The sequence below is a fragment of the Hippocampus bargibanti genome, linkage group LG02 (genome assembly GCF_051943395.1).
Source record: "Hippocampus bargibanti isolate YZ-2025 linkage group LG02, ASM5194339v1, whole genome shotgun sequence".
Lineage (NCBI taxonomy): Eukaryota > Metazoa > Chordata > Actinopteri > Syngnathiformes > Syngnathidae > Hippocampus > Hippocampus bargibanti.
This window is the reverse complement of record NC_142735.1, coordinates 36688821-36707987: the sequence shown is the minus strand read 5'-3', so window position 1 is coordinate 36707987 and position 19167 is coordinate 36688821.

Genomic DNA, 19167 nt, shown 5'->3' with positions numbered 1-19167 from the left:
GTCTGATGTCAGTTAGGAAACAAGTAGTGTCGGTTGTCCTTTAACACGACACAAAATAGACCTTATTTTATGTATAATAAATGTGCTATTGTATTGTAATGAAATAAATACACTGCACTGTATAATAAAGTGGTTTTATTGACCTTTGTGATGGTCGTTGATGTAGTTGCCTCTTGATTATGTCCAAGTGAAGTTGCCGTGCTTTCTCGGCGATAATACCTTCACTCACACTGTCCCCTGCTAGCTGCTTTTCATTAATCCAAATGAACAGACGTTTTTCAACTTCTTCTATTGCCTGAGACCGTTTCCGTGAGACAACACGGAAACACCTTTAGCCACACGTAGCAATGGTCGTCTTAGCATACTGGTACTGCGACGCTATGTCACGCAAACGCACACCTCGTTCGAATCAATTTGGGAATGGCAGTCAATGAGTTCATGTTCTTTAGACCAGATTTTAGAAGAATTATCGAGAGAAAAAAAAGCGATTTTGTTTCCATGTCAGATTTTCGCAACGTTTTGCGCTATGCGACCACTTCCTGTATAGGTTGTCCTCACCCAAGGCCATCTTTTCTCCTTTTGGAACTATAAAGGGCAGAGTCGTGTTTTATCAGTTGTCGAGGGCTATTCAAAAGCAAGGTGTTTCATTGACGCCCCGGGGTGCAAACCACAAACACCACCTAACACCGCCATAATAGCCACCCCAGTCAAAACACACAGCCTTCCATTTTGTTTTCCAAGACCTTCTTCCTGTCACTTCCATTGCCCTTAATTGGGCCAAGGACAACCTCGGACAACATCAAAGTATCTGAATCACAGACAGATGAATTACATTTTGTCCATATACATACATGCAGTGATACCTCAAACTTAATTGGTACCCAGAAAGTGTGTGTAAGGCGAAAAGTGTGTCTTCCAAATATTTATTTCCCATAAGAAACCATTAAAATGAGAATAATCCGTTCCCAGGTCCCCATAAAACATCATTTTCTACTAAATAAGCCTTAAAACTACACAAAATCGACCTTATTTAGCTAGCTGTTGAGCTAAACAACTTTTCTTTTTACAAATCCATGCATTTAATAACTAGATAGACAGTTGCATGATCGATGAAAAGGTTTCTTCAGCCATCATCTGTACTTCTTTGAAGGTGTCGGACGTTTCGCTTCTTATCCAAGAAACTTCCTCAGCAAACTAAAGTCTTACTGGTAGTGTAGGATTAGTAATACTGATGAGGTGATACCTGAGGAAGTGGGACAATAGGAACAATCATCGATGAACCACTCCTGTATGACTGAGAGCTTAGACAGACAGATGCATGATGTTAACTATTGCTAGTGTGACAATAATTAGCTTACTAGCCATTTTAGCTAGCTGTTGAGTAACGCAACTTTTTAGAAATACAAGTGACTTTGAGAGTTTTGAAAGCTTATAAATGCAACATTATTATTAAATAAGTCCAAAATACAATGTAAGACATACTGTATATATTGATTATTTTAGCGCTTTAACAAGAGCTGAAGCTGGAACAAAGCGCTAACATGGAAAAAAATAGTTAATTCCTAAATTGTATGGGGCTGGAGTTATCTGAGCTGGAAATGGGGGCGGTTGTACAAAAGGCAAATGCAATACATAGATATTGGTTTATGTAATGTTTTAACAACAGCTGAAGTTGGAACAAAGTGCTAACATGGAAAAAAATGTTAATTTCTAAATTATTCCTCTGTCCAATAGGGATATATATAGGGACAGAGCTACCAGCAAAACTTGAGTTCGCTGACTAAGCTTTTCGGATGACGGGCGAAACATCCAACGCCTTCAAAGGAGTACAATTGGCAGCTGAAGAAACATTTTCATCGATGGACCACTCCTTTATGATTGAGAGCTTTCACAGATGACAGATGAGCAATTAGCCTAAATCCATAAACGAGCCTGATGACTACTCCAAAAAACAAAGATGTTTCCGATTAGCTTTTGAGTTTCACATTCCTTTTAACCTTTCGCGAGACGGTCACTTTGATTGTGGTTTCGTCCATAGTCTCATCTCCATTGATGTCTGATTGGCTAATCCAAAAGTCTTGGTCGCAGTTAGCCAATACGCTACTCGTTCCCTAATTTGCGAGTCTTCCAGGCACATTTCCAAACCACCTTAAATTCCGCTTCGTCCTTTTGAAATGTGGCCGCCCGGAAAACAAAACCAGACTCACGTAAGGGGGACGTCGTGCTCGCGTCCATCCAGGACCAAGAATAATACAGTGATACCTTGGCTTACGAACGTAATTGGTTTCCAGACAGAGTGTGTAAGGCGAAAAGTATGTATCCCAAAAATTAATTTCCCATAGGAAACCATTCAAATGAGAATAATCCGTTCCCAGGTCCCCATAAAACATCATTCTCTACTTTATACATTTCTAAGTCTGACACAAAATAGACCTTATTTTACGTACAATAAATGTGATGTGGTATTATAATGAAAGAAATAAACTACTGTATAATAAAGTGGTTTTATTGACCTTTGTGATGGTCTTTGATGGCTCGATGGAATGGAGTGGCCGCTTTCATCAGCATGAAACACTTGATGAGGAACGTAGCCTTCTTCTTTCACCATCTAGAGGAATGATCCTTGTAGGTGCTTTCTCTATTTTAACCTTGCAGTCTACACTCTGCCTTTGAACTATCAAAGTTGAAACCAATCCAAATTTCACTGTTTTGTATCCATTTTCTCACTCTCTCTCTGTCGTCTGCCTGTCTTTTTAATGTTTATACCACCGCCCCTCTCTGCTGCATTCTTGACCAATCACGTGGTTTTAACCGAAGGGGGCGGGGAATAGAGGACCAAAACAAGTCGGCTGCCATTTTGTTGTGAGAAGAACGACACATCACTCATTGTGGCAGCTCCGAAAAATAGTTTGTATGCTAAGGTAAAATGGTCATCAATGTCATGTTTTAAAGCGAAAAGTTTGTCAGGCAAGGGGTTCGTAAACCGAGGTATCACTGTCATACCCAAACCACCCCCCCCCCTGCCCCCTTCCCATCCCCAATACCCGCTTTCTTCCTTTCCTCTGGCTTTTCTAAGGGGGAGATTAGATTTTGCTGCCAGACAGCTGGTTCCCGTCTGCTGCCTTATTTGAATTCATTTCCTCCCCTCACAGACAGGCTCCCCCCTTTGCCCCTCCCCCTTTGCGCCCCCCCCACCCCCCACCCCAACGGCTCCTCTGTTATGTGGCTGGAAATAATCTTTTATTGCCCAGTTGTTCGGAAGTGACCTCCTGCCCTTGATTAGATAGGGCCAAGTCCTATCACACGATTTGTTAGAACGGGCCGGGTGACCCCTTCCCCCCTCCCCCAACTCCCCCAGCCCCCCCCTCCACTTCTCACCCCCCACCCTCCAAGGCCTTTACATCCCTTGTCTCACTGCCTGGTGATCCTGTATGAGTCGACCACAATAGGGGGCTTTATTTACGTCCGGTTCTCCCTGGCTTGAGGGGGGCAATGGGATGCCGTTGGGTTCCAGGATGGGACAAGTTTTTGTTGGTGGGACATCACAAGGAACTTTCTTTTTCTCATCTTATCAACTAGTCAACGTCTCTGATGATTTTATTTGACAACACTTGATTTTCATCACATTTACAACAAAATACGATTTTATACATATTGTATTTACATGTCATTCATTAATTGCAGTTCACTCATTGACTGCCGGATGATGTGCAAAAATGTTTCAGCTCCAGTGCCAGGGTTTTTGTCATTGTCAGTCAAATTGCAGGACCCACATAATATTGAATTTTAGGACTGAATGCAGCATAAGAAAATCTTAGACTGTCTTCTTTCATTAGAAAAAAAAGTGTATCCCTAAATCATATGGGTCTGGAGTTATATGAGCTTGAAATAAGGGCGGCTGTCCAAAATACAATGCAGGATTGGTTTACATAGCACTTTAACAACAGCTGAAGCTGGAGCAAAGAAAAAAAAAAGGAAATGCTGCCCCTAGTGAAAGGGAGAAAAACATGGACAGTGGTCTGGCCAGCGCTTTATCGGCACCCCATAAAGAAAAACCAAAACGCGAACTAACTGGTAGCACATTTATTATACATAAAATAAGGTCTATTTTGTGTCGTTTTAAGGCTTATTTCATAGAAAATGATGTTTAATGGGGATCTGGCAACGGATTATTCTCATTTTAATGGTTTCTTAGGGGAAATAAATGTTTGGAAGACGAACGTTTCGCCTTCCACACACTTTCTGGGAACCAATTAAGTTCGAAAGCTGAGGTATCACTGTATATATATTTTTTTCAAACATGTAATTTGTTAGTTTTGATTCAGTTCCCCCTACGCATACTGGGCATCCTTAATTGGCATATGTATTATGCTTGGATTACTGAAAAGCAGCTAGCAGGGGACAGTGAGTGAGGGTATTATCGCCGAGAAAGCACGGCAACTTCACTCGGATCTCATCAAGAGGCAACCTGGAAGTTCGTTATCCCTTGACAACAACATCACAAAGGTCAATAAAACAACTTTATTGTATAGTACAGTTTATTGCTTTCATTACAATACAATATCACCTTTAGTATACATAATAAATGTATATTTTGTGTAGTTTTAAGGCTTATTTCATAGAAATATATGTTTTATGGGGACATGGGAACGGATTATTCTCAACTTAATGCTTTATTATGGGAAATAAAAATTTGGAAGAGGAACTTTTCACCTCACACACACTTTCTGGGAACCAATTAAGTTTGTAAGCTGAGCTATTACTGTATTAATGTGTGCAATTTTTGCATAGTTTATATAAACTAAACTTGGTTACTAAATTTACTAAATGTTCTAACAACAAGCAGTTGTTTGATGAAAGGAAGCTCTCCAGATTTGACTGGCAAACAAGAGAATGTTTGTTCTCTGACGTGCTACGTAAACACTTTAAAGAGTCAAGTGGGGGTTGGGGAAAATGAAGCTTGTTGCGGCGTTGCCTTGTGAGGCTGTAAAGCCATCACACACCAAAAAAATGGTGTCCGGTTTCACACTGGGAGAAGGTTGTTGTCTTAGGGGTCAAGTTGTGTGTGAATAGGGTGAAAATAGACAGGAAGCCAACTCTGATTACCCCCCATAAAGGAGCTGACCTCATAACACTTTGGCTTCTGTGACTCTTCTGCCAGACTGACTTTGTCTCCGATCAGAATCATCTTCATTGGCCAAGTATGTAGACCACACGAGTGTATATATCTAGCTAGCTACCTAGCTATGCTATTAAATAAGGCAGGTGAAAAAGGTGAAAGGAATAGGCTCTTACGGTAACCCCTAACCCTCACCCATAACCCTAAACCAAAGCCTAAACCTAAAACCTAAGCTAAAGGTGAGAAGAAGAAAAGGCTTCCTTGCCTGAAGCTTTTCTTGAGAGGCTCTGCACATGTTCCAAGCCGAGCAGCCAGCTGCAAAGAAGTTGAAAGGAAAGCGTGCGGCCGCCCTGTGAATATCACACCATTACTCAGGATTCGTCAAAAGAGGAACACTTTGTTCGAACAAAGGAAAAGTGCGAGAGCGCCAGCCAGCGAAAGTGGAAGTGAAACCAGCTGTCCGCTAGCGCCTCGGCCTTTACGGTGAGGCAGAGATGAGACGCATGCTCAGAACCGTGTCTGTGTTTGGCCACAATCAAATGCTCAATTGGCCTTTACGGGAAGATCGGACGTGTTGCGCCATCTTTTTTGATTTTATTTTTTGGAGGGGGAGAGAGTACTAGAGTACTAACCCTCCTAAGCCCAAAACCTAACCCTAACTTTAACAGTAACCCTAAACCAAACCCCTAACCCTAAACCTAAGCCTAAACCTAAAACCTAACGCCAAACCTAACCCCTAACCTTAAACCTAACAGTAACCCTAACCCTAAATCTAACACTAAGCCCAAACCTAACCCTTACCCCTAACCCTAAAACCTAACCCTAACTCTAACAGTAACCCTTACCCCTAACCCTTAATCCTAAAACCTAACCCTAACTCTAACAGTAACCCTAAACCCTAATCCTCACCCCAAACCAAGCCCCTAACCCTAACCCTAAACCTAAAACCTAACCCCTAACCTTAAACCTAACAGTAACCCTAACCCTAAATCTAACACTAACCCCAAACCTAATCCTAACCCTCAATCTAACCCCTAACCCCAAAACATAAGCCTTAACCTTCAACCCTAAGCCTAAACCCTTAATGAAAATGCACTCTTCATTAAAATGGCATGTTTAGACCATTTTTGACTTCCCATTGAAGGAGATGAATGAGTATTTCTAACCAAAGTATTTGCTATAAACAAGTATTTGTGCTCCAACTCGAGCACTGACTGTGAGTGCGTTTGCCACTGAGGCATTTTACACCGTGAGAATTGGTTCAGAGTGCGGCAAAAGAGCCCGACGGCCGCCTTGAGCCGCTTCAAGTCGCGTCACGTCAACAATGGCGCTGCACCACGATCGGCTGGTCTTCCTTCCCGTCCGTTGTTCTGCCTGATTTGGTCAACTCAATTGCCGCCACCCCCTACTTGTACCTCCCTCAGCCCTTTCAGATCTCCCTCCCTCTTGAATCCAGCAGAGAAAAGGAAAGGAAAAGAGGCCAGGACAAAGAAATGATAAACGATGACAAAGCCACACAATTGTTGTGTGGAAGTGGAACACGGCGAGTCAACAAGCAAGGCCCTTTGACATGTAGATGACGGTGACAGCAGGGGGCGGGGGGGGGGGGGGGGTTGCGATTGTACCGATTGGCGCCGACAGTGCACTAAACTTTTCAACCCACCCAGGACCTCCGACACTTTCTCATGCGGGGTCCAACCTAGCAGATTGATGATAGCCAGCGCACTTCCTCATAGGGGAGCGCGACCTCGGCTTGAAGAATGGCAGATCGTTGATTAGCCCGAGTCATTACCATTCAAGGCTAGCGACCATTATACGGCGGCACAATGATCAAATGCTAAATGAGTACGTCAGCGGAAAACACACCGGTTACGCATCGGCGATAGAAAGATCAAGAATATTATCATCAATCAGAGCATTAGCATGCCGAAATCAGTATAGCGCATAAAGGTACAGTGATACCTCGGCTTACGAACGCTTTTGCTAACGAATCTTTCGCCTTACGAACATTAAATTTGCGAGAATAGAATCTTGGCATCACTGTGTAATCATCAATCAGAGCATTAGCATGCCGAAATCTGTATCGTCCGTAAAAGTACGTGCAAACATCTTGTCGCAAGTTTTGCAAGGAGACATTGGAGTTTATTCTATGAGCAGTAATTCAATTTACAGGGGGGCTGTAAACTCTCACTGTGTTAAACGGGCAGACTTCCTGAGGAAACAGGGCACATTTTATGACTTTATGGGCCTAATTAGGTCAACAAAAGAACAACACGCCGAGTACAATCTCACATGACCAGGTGACATCACAATTTGATCTACAAACTAAATCGGAGGTGAATAGGTTTCTTCAGCCGTCATCTGTACTTCTTTCAAGGTGTCGGACGGTTCGCTTCTTATCCAAGAAACTTTGTCAGCAAACTAAAGTCTTACTGGTAGTTTAGGATTAGTAATACTGATGTGGTGATACCGGAGGAAGTGGGGAAATCAGGCCAGTCGTTAGTCAGGACAATAGAAGCAATCAGTGGAGCCGCAGGAATTAGTCCTCTTTCATCGATCATGCATCTGTCAACTCGTTATTAAATGCATGGATTTGTAAAAAGGTTGTTTAGCTCAACAGCTAGCTAAATAAAGTCTATTTTGTGTAGTTTTAAGCCTTATTTCATAGAAAATTACGTTTTATGGGGACCTGGGAACGGATTATTCTCATTTTAATGGCTTCTTAGGGGAAATAAATGTTTGGAAGACACACTTTTAATCCTAAACACACTTTCTGGGAACCAATTAAGTTTGAGGTATCACTGTACGTATATGGACAAAATCAAATTCATCTGTCTGTGATTCAGATACTTTGATGTTGTCCGAGGTTGTCCCTGGCCTGATTGGCCAATTTGCTCTGGAATCACCTCATCATCATGACTAATCCTATGTTGCCTAAGCAGTCTATTGGATTAGTCATGATGATGAGGTGATACCAGGGCAAATTGGGCAATCAGGCCAGTCATTAGTCAGGACAATAGAAGCGATCAGTCTGACTGATAGCTTACACAGACCTAAATCGGAGGTTGGAGGTGACATCACATAGCCAAGAGAATATCTGACGTTGCCGATCGAGTTAAACCGACATTCTAAATTGTAGTAAACTAGCTAGCTATTAGCTATCTATTGGCGGTCTAACTGGGTATTAAACATCTATTGGTTATCTACTAGCTAACTAGCTAGCTAGCTATCTATCTATTTGAGTTACTTCTGGGTTGAGTGAATGCTGGATTTGAGGCAAAACTTGTCTTTGTAAGATCGAACGAATGTATGTATGAGAATGTATTTTTTCCAGGTAGCGATGCAAAAGAAGAAGTCTCCAGGTCTCCAGCTGCTCACCAGCCCACCGGCCTCACGCCGATTTGGGCCTGGCGGTGCCGCGAAGCGGTAGCGGGCGACTGAAGGCCGTCCAAGAGAACATCCTACGCCTGCAACCCTCTACCTCATCCCAAAGGTAGGCTTTTAAAACAGGCCCTGGTTTTTTTTGCTTTTATTCCGAGCCAACCAATGGGAGCGCACGGTCCGCCCCACCACAATAATGGGAGCAACCTGTGTTTTGTCCAACGGCGTTGAGGTAATGCCATGTGTGCTGGGGGGGGGGGGGGGGGGGTCACACGTAGAAGAACACGCGGGCTTTAGCTTTCATTCATTTCATTAGCTTAGCTTGTGCATTTAGTGCCTACAGATGGGCAGCGAGCGGCGTGTCTTCTGCTTTTAAAGCCCGGATGATGGCGACCAATAACCTCTGGCAATGGAAAGCATTCAGGTTTTTTTGCGTGCCGGAACCACGATGTTAACATTCAAACTCACTTTTGGGGGAACGGTTATCATTGGATGTAGAACACGTGAGGAATTTGTCGCCGCTAGAACACGCTGCACTAGTATCGTCATAAAAAAATTGCACAGAGGCACTATACAGCTCTATTTGGGTAGTAGATAGATAGATAGATAGATAGATAGATAGATAGATAGATAGATAGATAGATAGATAGATAGATAGCGAGCTAGATAGAAAGAACGTTTCTTCATTGTAATGACTAATATCTATGTGCTGCTCTCGTTGGCTGAGCTACATTTTAGCGAAGGCCAAATAAAAGCCGCTCCACCTTCCAGTTGCCTGAGGGGAGACGCTGAAAAAAGGTGGTGGGCAGGGTGCGGAGGGTCCCGTCGGATTTCCCGCGCTTTTGTTTTGATTTTTGCATTGCGCAAGTCCTTGCGAGTGCCTAGTAAGTATTTTCTAATGTGATCCACCGGGTCGGTCTTGCTTGGCGTTAACTATCGGTCGCGTTTCAAGCCGTGCGTGGGGCGCACGCAGGTAATGTGAGGCGCCTTCTCCGCCCTTCCCGGCCCGGCCCGGACTTGGCTTGCTAAGGAGCGATGGACCAGCCTCAATTGCAGCCATTTCCTCAGCAGTCTACTGAGAGGTCCCATTACAGCGTTGAGGTCAGCGCAATTGCTGTCATTACACGAAAGCCACTTCCTCCAACAAAGCTAATGAATTAGCGCCAGCTTTTGACTTGCACTCATTGGAGTTGCCGGGGGAGATGGATGTGTGTGTGTGTGAGCGCCTTCTCCTTTATGACTCCTTGTGGGGACGCAAAATTGCATGTGTGTGTGTGTGTGCAGTCTTGTTTAGAATGGTTGTGGGGACACACAATTGTGTGTCCGTTCTTGTTTTTAATGGCCGTGGGGACACAAAATTGTGTGTGCGTTCTTGTTTCTTTATGGTTGTGGGGACACAAACCTATGTGTGTGTTTGTGAGGGAAGGGGGTCATGACGGTCTGCGTCGCAGGGTGGAAGCGTGTCCGCATCGGGCAAAATCGGGCGGCTTGTACGCCGGCGTAATCACTTAACTCATGCCCGTATTTTTTTTTTTTGGGGTGCCGATAAAGTGCTGGTCAGGCCGCTGGCAGCAATTGCCTTTTTTCCATGTTTTTGTCCAGAAAAAAATATCATGTGACTGTAAAGTGTCTTTGAGAGTTTTAAAAGGCACTTATAAATGAAATGTCTTAATTAATTAATATATTTATATATTTGTCAGTGAATTTATGCTCCCAGAAAAACGACTTCATCCACCAAGATGAAGTCTGTCGTGACCCACAAATAACATTGGCAGTCACTGTTTTTTTTTTTTTTTGTTTGGATAGTCAGATGAAAGCGTCTTGGAAAAGAAAACGCTGGCTCGTCGTCACGTCGTCTGTTTCATAGTTCCGCCACTTTCCCCTCTCGATGAATACGTCCGTGTAGGCTCTCAGTCGTATGGGAGCGGTCCATCGATGAAAAGGTTTCTTCAGCCTTCATCTGGACTTCTTGGAAGGTGTCGGATGTTTCGCTGCTCATCCGAAGAGCTTCGTCAGGGAACTAAAGTTGTGCTGGTTACTATGCAGACTGACACACTATTCATTGAGATCGATGAATAGTGCGTCAGTCTTCAGTGTTGGGCTGTCGAGGAAAACAAGGCCTTCTCTGCTGGCCTGAATCAAGGACGAATGTATATTTTGTCCATGGCTTTTTATTAAATAATTCCAAATTGTCTTTCAGCTTCCTTTCATTACTTTGCCCCTATTGTGCTATTTTCGTACTGAAGGGTCAGAAATCGACCTGGACGCCTTCACCGTCAGTTCTGCAGGCTCTGGGGCTTAAAAATCAATGGGGATGAAACAGGCAACCGAAGGCCTGCTGGAAGGCGCTGGAAACCTCAGAGTGTTCGCATGTTATCATTGGCTAGTCACTAGTCAATCATAGTATCACTAGCCTCTAGTGATAAGCGCATACTGGCCAGAGCTAGCACAATGTATCTGTAGCGATGTGCATAAGCAAATATATTGTGTTGTTTTAATTGCAGTTTGGTCAACCCACAATGGCTGAATAAAGCTCTGGTCAGACCTCCGGCACCATTTGTCTTTTGGATAGCCGCCCTTATTTCAAGAGCATATAACTTCAGACCCATATAATTTATGAATTAAGTGTTTTTTTCTGATGAAATAAGAGCGTCTAAGGTTATGTTACGCGGTCTTGAATGTTGATGTAGTCCTAAAACTCGACTATTTTCTGGGTCCTGGATTTCGCCGACAATGACAAAAACCCTGGCACTGGAGTGGACACATTTTAGCACATCGTTTTTGGCTTTCGGCGGAATTTTTGGGCCGGCATAATTTGAACAGGTGAACTTAATTTGATCATTGTCATAAACTTTGGAATGCACATGCCCAATTTTGGCTAGGGCTAATGACTGCTTTCCAGGTATACAACTATTTTAATTACTGCTAGCAGGATGAGCACTCAGTAAGTTCTATAAGTGTTGAAAATGTTGTCTGCTTGACGTATTTCTGTAGTAGTGCAGCTTAGTTGAGGTGCTCATGAAAAGCTGTCTTGTCAATAGTTTTCAGAATCATCTTCAAAATCATCTTTATTGGCCAAGTATGTAGGACACACAAGGAATTTGTCTCGGGTACAACACGCTGCACTCGTATCATCATCAGGAAAAATCAAGGGTGCACTATAGTGGAGTTGCTGGAAAAGGTGGTGGGCAGGGTGCGGAGGGTCCAGTCGGATTTTCCGCGCCCTTGTTTTGATTCTTGCTGGTTCAATGATAATCGCTATTCCAATTGATCGTCCTCTTTTTCTGACTGATGATACCGCACCATTGATCAATCTAATCAATTGATTATGCTCTCAAGAGGGGAAGTGGAATTGAAGGTTATTGTCAGTAAAAGAAAAAGCATCGCCATGGTGGTGATCCCTATTGCGCCATTTTGAAAATAGAAATGTCCTGACATAACTTGTGACTCCCCATCGTCCCTTTGTGCCTTCGCAGGCCCTTCGCAGGCCCTTCGCAGGCCCTTGCCACCCCCCCCCCGCTCCACCTCTCCTGCAGTTATTTGACACTGCAGGAGACGACAGGCATTCAGGACATTCTTTGTCCCTGGAGAAAGGAGGCGGAGGAGGAAGGGGAAGGGGACGAGGTGGTGGGGGGTGCCATGCGGGAGAGGAAACAATACAGCCAAGTCCTCGTCGACTACGCCTCAATGACAGTTCCTCATTTTACACACATGCTCATGCGCGCGCACACACACACACACACACACACACACACACACACACACACACACACACACACACACACACACACACACACACACACACACACACACACAACACACACACACACACAGAACACGCACACTACTAAACACTACTACCACTAAATAGCATAAGATGAGATAAGGACACACACCTACATGTATACACACACATACACTCACACCCACATGGACTCACACACACACACACATACACTCACACACTACTAAATACTACTGCCACTAAATAGCCTGAGATGACATAAGCTAAGTTTTATAGGTCTCACAATGGATAAATTCCCAATTAACAGCAGCAAAGTTAGGAAAGAAAGAAAAAAGAAGTAGAAAAACAAAAGTTAGGGGCTGCTGTAAAGGCAGACACTCTTGCGGTGCCACCTTAAACTCCAAATCAAATAATATAATACATATCATTTATAAATGCATACAAATAGTTTGAAAGGTGGAACATTCTTACACTGGTGAATATTTGTAAATACATTATTTTGTATTTGTAAATATTATATTAAATAATCTTTGCAAATACACTATTTTGCCATCAAAAAGTGTGTTTAAATTGTTGGTATTGTTAATAATTTTTTTAAAGAAGAAATTAAAATGTTTTCAACATTGCTAAAGGTAATACAATTTGCATACAAGTCAATGTTCCCCATATACATTGAAATTAGCATGTCCGTGGTCATCATATTACAAGATATGTTTTGATATAAGTGCTCACGTCTGTGTAAGCTCTCAGTCGTACAGGAGTGGTCCATCGATGAGAAGGTTTCTTCAGCCGTCGTCTGTACAAATTTGAATGTGTTTCACTTGTTATCCAAGAGGATTCGTCAGCCAACTAAATTTTGCTGGTAGTCTTGGCTCTATATATCACACTCATTTGACGACAAAGAGGTTAAAATCTTAGCGAAAGAACATAGATGGTTTAAAAGGGGAGGTATTTTCATAAAACAGCAAAACCCTTCACTAAATCGCCATGGTGGGGTGAGGTTCAATTTGAATCGTTCCGACAACAGACTTCTTAGGTAACATAGGCTTAGTTATGCTGATGAGGCGATACCAGAGCAAATGGAGCAATAGTCCTCTGCTCCCCCCCAACCTGAGAGCAGGGACCTATCATAGCACAGTCTGGTACTGCCATGTCTGGAAAGTAGGGATATATTTATATATAGAGGGCCAAAGCTACTAGCAAAGCCTCTTGGATAAGAAGCGAAATGTCCGACACCATCAAAGAAGTACAGTAGACGGCTGAAGAAACCTTCTCATCGATATAAGTGCTAACTTTGGTTGTTTCATCTATCTATTTTGAGATGCTAGTGTGTGCAGGAATTAAGGAATTCCTTAATTAGGAATTAAGGAATGAATCAGCCCGTTTCCACAGGCTGATTCATTCCTTACACGGAGCTTTGTCGCCCTCTTTTGCCTCTTTTTGGTGCAACACTAAGTTGTCAGACCAAACAAAGTACAGCAAAATGCATTGACGTTGTGGAAGGACTGCTACAATGTGTCCTTTTTTTTCGGTCAGGGGCGTTCCTTCGGTGACGTAACATGAGGACTCGTCACCAACTCAAAAACAAGACTTCCGGAATATTCAGCGCGGGCCTTAAAAGGTAAAATATAGCTTAAATATGCGCTGGAATCTTTGTCAAATACGCTCAGTAGAAGTCATTTGAAGCCATTTTACAAATTATGGACACGACTTGTCCGGAGGCGGCGGTTGTCCTTGAAGTCATTTTGATTGGTGTTTTGCATTTGACTAAAAATATCATACTACGTGTTTTTGGTATTTTAGATGCTATAAAACGTTTGTCTGATGTCAGTTAGGAAACAAAAAAAGTGGTGTCGGTTGTCCTTTAAGTGAGGCTCTGGATTTAAGACTTCCTCTTTGCTCTGTGGAATTCACTGAGCCTTTCAGAGCTACCTTGTGTGTGATTTATGTGCCTCCGGTGGATTAGGAGTACTCAAAAGCCATTTCAATCGCATTCCAAAGCAGCGCTGCAGGGACAATGTGCTGCGGTTAAAAGAAAACAGACACACACAAAAAAATGGAGTCAAGGCCCAACAAGTAGCCGACTGATCGTTATAAAACGGAGATGTTCCAAAAGAAGGTTCCGTGAATAAAAGCGCAAAGCCTTCAATTAAATGTGGGGGGGGGGGGGGGGATGCGTGAACTTGAGTTGAAAGGAATGTTTTGGATTCACAAGGATCCTTCGGATTGGACTCAGTGGCTGACAACACGCGCCGTTAATCCTGAAGAAAAGTTACAAGCTGCTTGTGACAAGAGCATAATGGCCTGAGCTAGCACACTGTATCGCTAGCGAGCTGCATAAGCAAATATATTGTGTTGATTTAATAGCAATGTTGTCAACCCACAATGGCCGAAGTAGGAGAAGAAATTGATTTGCTTGCAGATTTACTGTTAAAGCCCACACAGTAATAAAAATCGATCACACGAAAATATAAAATGATAAAAATGACACGAAAAGTTATACAATATAAAAATGAACTGTAAACAGTTTGGTATCTAATAGTATTCAATAAAAAAACCTTGCTTAAAAACAATAGATTGACACCGTATACTATCCGGTCATGTAAACGTCACATCGGCCATTTTGAATGTATTTCGACTTACGACCGTTTACCTTACGACCGTTTGACTTACGACCATTTGTCAGAACGGAACCTGGTCGTGACTTGGACGTTACCTGTACATCCTGTTTCCAGATTATTCACTTTGATTGACAAGCACAAGATGGATTTGACTCTCTGTGTCTTTGTATTGTCATATTATTATGTTTTCTTTTTTTTTACTTCAATTCATGGTTAGGGATCATAAATTGTGACAGACGAGCTAGCTATCAAGCTACCTACCTAGCTCTCTATTTGCTATTTGCTGTCAGTTATCTATTAGCTATCTATTAGCTAGCTATTAGCGGTATAGTTGGCTCTCCAACCTTTCTTAATGATGTCCATCTATTGTGGAAAAGTTCGTCTTGAAAAGCTTTAACTTCAGTCTTCCCGGCAGAACGTTACGGAAAACGGAGAGCTTCAGAGCTAAGCCTGGAGACTGTGCTCTGGGTCTTGTCGGTTGCCCAAGAGTATGCCTGTTAGCGTGTGCAGTGATGCCGCTTGGATTTTCTTTGTGTTGATGTGTTGATTTTGTTGTTGTTGTTGTTTTTTTTTTTTTTTGGGGGGGGGGTATTTGCATAAGCAAAGATTTGTGTGTAGTCTTTGCGTGCTCAGCTTTTACTTAAAAGGTCTTGTGGTGATGGAAATGTGGCCATAAATAGCAGGGTATCTCCTGGCAGCCTTCCAGCCACCGAGAACGCTGGCAAGGAAGTGACTCATTTCGCCGTGGAGAAAAACAGCATTTTTTTGTGTGTCTCTTATTATCAGTCAGCCAAGGCAAACCACACTAAGGGATGAGAAGAAAGTCGGGAGGAAGTTGGGGGTAGGGAGCCCAGGGAGGCAATGCCAGTCAGATTTGGGCGTCGGAGTTTAGTACTTGTGATCTTCCAGGCAGTTCGTGCCAAAAAGGCATGCCCAGACAGTTTGTTTGCTAACACCTGAGCAATGAATGCTAATTCCTGCATATTCCTAGAGCGCTCACCGAACCCCTAGGGTCCGATCCAACCCAGTTTAAGATCCATCAATGACTGTGCCCATTAACTGCAGACTAGACTGAGTGGTGGACCTCTGCATTGGAGGATCCACCGAGCCCTTGAGACAGACTCACCGAACCCCTAGGGTCCGATCCAACCCAGTTTAAGAACAATGAATGACCATGCCCATTATCTGCAGACTAGACTGAGGGGTGGACCTCTGCATTGGAGGATCCACCGAGCCCTTGAGACAGACTCACCGAACCCCTAGGGTCCGATCCAACCCAGTTTAAGAACAATGAATGACCATGCCCATTATCTGCAGACTAGACTGAGGAGTGGACCTCTGCATTGGAGGATCCACCGAACCCCTAGGGGTCCGATCCAACCCAGTTTAAGAACCGTCAATGATTGTGTCCATTTACTGCAGACTAGACTGAGAGATGGACCTCTGCATTGATAGATCCACCGAGCCCAGAGACCAACTCACCGAACCCCTAGGGTCCGATCCAACCCAGTTTAAGATCCATCAATGACTGTGCCCATTAACTGCAGACGAGACTGAGGGGTGGACCTCTGCATTGGAGGATCCACCGAGCCCTTGAGACAGACTCACCGAACCCCTAGGGTTCCATCCAACCTAGTTTAAGAACCTTTTCCTTTGGGCTTTTCCCTCCAGGGGTCGCCACAGCGAATCAGTGTCCTCCATTTTATGCATCCTCATCTCTCACACCAGCTACCTTCACGTCCTCTTTGACAACATCCATAAACCTCCTTCTCCTGATATAGTCAGTCACTCTCTCTCCTCTGGACAGGTCCAAACCATCTCAGTCTGACTTTCTCTCCAAAGCCTCTAATATGAGTTGTCCCTCTGATATACTCGTTCCTGATCCTATCCGACCTGGTCACTCCCAAAGACCAGGTTGGACAGGATCAGGAAGACTTCAACGGACAATCTTGTAAATTGTGAACGGTGAGGAAAGAGCATGGAGGCCTTTTGCTCCCATTGCCATCATCACACATCCGGTCTGAGTGATGACCTTTCAAGCGCCTAATCATAAGTCACACAATGAATGGCCGCCGCCGCCGTTGAGCACAGATCACTTAGCGCCACTCCGGGGGGGGCCCGTCGCACTTGCCCGGTGGGCTTGCAGCACGGCAGACCTTTGTTCCGCATGTGTGGTTAAAGCACACATTGTCAAGACGGCAGAGAAAAGCTAATATTTACCACCTATGGCCTCTGCTTTAATATTAGCTCGAGGCAGAGCTAGCGCTCTCTAACTCGGTTTTCCCTTCCTGCCCACAGCAGCGATCCAAAGATGGATTTTATGCTCCTGCTTTATGAAATGAGGATCTCAACGGGAAAGTGATACGCGGTTGGGCGGTTTAAAATATGCGATTAAAGAACGTCTTGGGTTGCATCGATGAAAAGGTTTCTTCAGCCGTCATCTGTACTTCTTTGAAGGTGTCGGACGTTTCGCTTCTTATCCTAGATTCTTCTAAAGTCTTCCTGGTAGTATCGGCCCTATATATATATATATATATATATATATATATATATATATATATATATATATGAATGAATATAGGATATGTATATATTCTATTTCTTCCTTTCCTTTTCTAGTTAGATAGCCATCCAGGTGTCCAGAGCATGGACATGTCTCCAATCCTTCGGCGATGTTCTCGACATTCCGCAAATCCGAGCCGAGCGCGGTCGGTCCAGCGCGGCTCCCGCTTCGCACCTGTTGTGAAGAAACAGCTGCGGTCCGCCACAACATCATTAGTGCAGCTGAAAGAGAAGGAAAGGCCTGCACTCGCCGAGGGTTCAGCATCGGGACATCTGCACAATGGAGCAACATTTTCACCATAAAGAACTGCAACAAAAAAGAAAGATGGCGGACCCCCGGTTCTTCCCCCCGTGTAACACGATCGGAATGGAACATGTGGGAGAGGCGGGGTGCCGAAAGAGAAATTTAGACCTCAAGATGTCTGTGTACGCTCTCAGTCGTACAGGAGTGGTCCATTGATGAAAAGGTTTCTTCAGCCGTCATCTGTACTTCTTTCAAGGTGTTGGACGTTTCGCTTCTTATCCAAGAAACTTCGTCAGCAAACTAAAGTCTTACTGGTGGTTTCGGCATACGTATATCCATATACTGTCCAGACATGGCGTGCCGGACTCTGAGTAGGTCCCTGCTCTAAGGTTGGGTGGGAGCAGAGGACTACTCCCTGCGGCTCCACTGATTGCTCTTATTGTCCTGACTAAGTACAGGCCGGATTGCCCTATTTGCTCTGGTATCATCTCATCAGCATCCTATGTTGCCAAAGCAGGCTGTTGTGCGAACGATCCAAATTGAACCTCACCCCACCATATCGGTTTATTGAAGGATTTAGCTGTTTTATGAAAATGGCTTCTTTAACTAGCTAGCTAGCGATCTATCTACAATATCTATCTATCTACAGTATCTATCCATCCCTCCATCCATCCATCCATCCATCCATCCATCCATCCATCCCTTTCTTTATCTCAATGCAGTTTCCTGCATGGATATATTCAAATCTTCGTTCTGCCTTCCCAGCACCGCATTGTCGTGATAAACTCGGTTAAGTTATTTTGGGCCGATGAAAAGTAAAACACATCTTTGTCGTACTATCAGCCCTTGTAGGGGTGGGGGGGGGGGGGGGTCAAAAACTCAACCGGATTCAATAACCGGTTGAGTTGAATATTTCTGGCAGTGGAACCCTAGCGGCCAAAATCAATCCATCAGCACGCGTACAGGAAGGAAGCCCGGGCTAGAGAGAGATACTGCTCTTAATGACATGTCTCGGTGCGCCTGCACCAGAGGGGGAAGTAACCGGATATTTAAACAACGATAAGAATGTGTGCCAAAGGGGGCTGGATTGGATATGCCTACAAAGCCCATGGCAACCGGGCGCCTGCTATTGGATATGGAAAGGTAAATAGCAATGCTGCCCTAGCATGTTTTAATGCGAGTAAATGAAAAGCTTGTGTAAGACTCAGGCCAGGGCAATAAATAGGCGCTTCCACCTCTGCCAAGTTTTTATGAGTGACTTCCTCCGAAAGCACTCGTTTTCAATCAAAATTTGGAAGACGCGCTCTGGCTCATCAGGATCCGTCAGCAGATATAGTTCCAGGATTCCAGCATCCGCCGCCATCAATTCACAATGGAACATTTTTTTGAGCTCCCACAACCCACACGCACTTTGTTGCTCTGAGCGTTGTTGACTGTCCCTGAAGACACTCAACTATTTGTACTGAAAAGACTACTCTGTTTTTTGGTCTTTCTC